General features: G+C 34.0%; 1 non-coding gene across 1 annotated transcript; it reads right to left on the bottom strand.

The window, feature by feature from the left end:
• Nucleotides 1-799: 799 nt before the first annotated feature.
• Nucleotides 800-874, bottom strand: trnaa-ugc (transfer RNA alanine (anticodon UGC)). The gene has a single exon. It is a non-coding gene; the product is annotated as a tRNA-Ala (tRNA).
• Between the last annotated feature and the right edge of the window lie 1,493 nt (nucleotides 875-2,367).

The raw sequence follows: 2,367 nt of genomic DNA, 5'->3' as shown, positions 1-2,367 counted from the left end.
ACTGTGATATACTGCATCCAGTTTGTTGAGTAGGGTATTGGAGGCTATTTTGTAAATGACATCGCCAAAGTCGAGGATCGGTAGGTTGGTCAGTTTTACGAGGGTATGTTTGGCAGCATGAGTGAAGGATGCTTTGTTGCGAAATAGGAAGCCAATTCTTGATTTAACTTTGGATTGGAGATGTTTGATGTGAGTCTGGAAGGAGAGTTTACAGTCTAACCAGACACCTAGGTATTTGTAGTTGTCCACATATTCTAAGTCAGAACCGTCCAGAGTAGTGATGCAGGACATGCGGGCACTACTACTACTACTACTTTATAACAAAGTAGTAGTAGTAGTAGTAGTAGTAGTCTTTATCCTTATAACACAGTAGTAGTAGTAGTAGTCTTTATCTTTATTACACAGTAGAGTAGTAGTAGTAGTAGTCTTTATCTTTATAACACAGTAGAGTAGTAGTAGTAGTAGTAGTCTTTATCCTTATAACACAGTAGTAGTAGTCTTTATCCTTATTACACAGTAGTAGCAGTTATCTTTATCCTTATTACACAGTAGTAGTAGTAGTTGTCTTTATCCTTATAACACAGTAGTAGTAGTTATCTTTATCCTTATTACACAGTAGTAGTAGTAGTTGTCTTTATCCTTATAACACAGTAGTAGTAGTAGTAGTAGTCTTTATCCTTATTACATTTTACATTTACATTTTAGTCATTTAGCAGACGCTCTTATCCAGAGCGACTTACAGTAGTGAATGCATACATTTCATCCATTTTTTTTTCTCATTTTTTTTTCTTCTTCGTACTGGTCCCCGTGGGAATCGAACCCACAACCCTGGCGTTGCAAACACCATGCTCTACCAACTGAGCAACACGGGACCATAACACAGGAGAGTAGTAGTAGTAGTAGTTGTAGTAGTAGTAGTAGTAGTAGTAGTAGTCTTTATCCTTATAACACAGTGTAGTAGTAGTAGTCTTTATCCTTATAACACAGTGTAGTAGTTGCATTCTTTATCCTTATAACACAATCGAGTAAAAGTAGTAGTCTTTATCCTTATTACACAGTAGAGTTGTAGTAATAGTAGTCTTTATCCTTATTACACAGTAGTAGTAGTAGTAGTAGTAGTAGTCTTTATCCTTATAACACAGTAGTAGTAGTAGTCTTTATCCTTATAACATAGTAGTTGTAGTAGTAGTAGTAGTAGTAGTAGTAGTAGTCTTTATCCTTATAACACAGTAGTAGTTGTGGTAGTCTTTATCCTTATAACACAGTAGTAGTTGTGGTAGTCTTTATCCTTATACACAGTAGTAGTAGTAGTAGTAGTAGTAGTAGTCTTAATCATTATAACACAGTAGTAGTGGTAGTCTTTATCCTTATAACACAGTAGTAGTAGTAGTAGTAGTAGTAGTAGTAGTAGTCTTTATCCTTATAACACAGTAGTAGTAGTAGTAGTAGTCTTTATCCTTATTACACAGTAGAGTTGTAGTAGTAGTAGTAGTCTTTAGCCTTATTAGACAGTAGAGTAGTAGTAGTAGTAGTCTTTATCCTTATTACACAGTAGAGTAGTAGTAGTAGTCTTTATCCTTACTGCACATTAGTAGTTGTAGTAGTAGTAGTAGTCTTTATTGTTATTACACAGCAGTAGTAGTAGTAGTAGTAGTAGTAGTAGTAGTATTCTTATTCATTATAACACAGTAGAGTTGTAGTTGTCTTTATTACACAGTAGTAGTTGTAGTAGTAGTAGTAGTAGTAGTCTTTATCCCTATAACACAGTAGTAGTAGTAGTAGTAGTAGTAGTAGTAGTAGTAGTAGTCTTTATCCTTATTACACAGTTGTAGTAGTAGTAGTCTTTATCCTTATTACACAGTAGAGTTGTAGTAGTAGTATTTATCCTTATTACACAGTAGTAGTAGTAGTAGTAGTAGTCTTTATCCTTATTACACAGTAGTAGTAGTAGTAGTAGTAGTCTTTATCCTTATTACACAGTAGAGTTGTAGTAGTAGTCTTTATCCTTATTACACAGTAGTAGTTGTAGTAGTAGTAGTAGTAGTAGTAGTCTTTATCCTTATAACACAGTAGTAGTAGTAGTAGTCTTTATCCTTATAACACAGTAGTAGTAGTAGTAGTAGTAGTAGTAGTAGTCTTTATCCTTATTACACAGTAGTAGTAGTAGTAGTAGTAGTAGTAGTCTTTATCCTTATAACACAGTAGTAGTAGTAGTAGTAGTCATTATCATTATAACACAGTAGTAGTAGTAGTAGTCATTACCCTTATAACATAGTAGTTGTAGTAGTAGTAGTAGTAGTAGTAGTAGTAGTCTTTATCCTTATAACACAGTAGTAGTTGTGGTAGTCTTTATCCTTATACACAGTA

Source organism: Salmo salar, chromosome ssa01 (genome assembly GCF_905237065.1).
Source record: "Salmo salar chromosome ssa01, Ssal_v3.1, whole genome shotgun sequence".
NCBI classification, from domain to species: Eukaryota; Metazoa; Chordata; class Actinopteri; order Salmoniformes; family Salmonidae; genus Salmo; species Salmo salar.
Note: the sequence above shows the minus strand (reverse complement) of the source record. Positions and strands in the feature narration are given on the sequence as shown.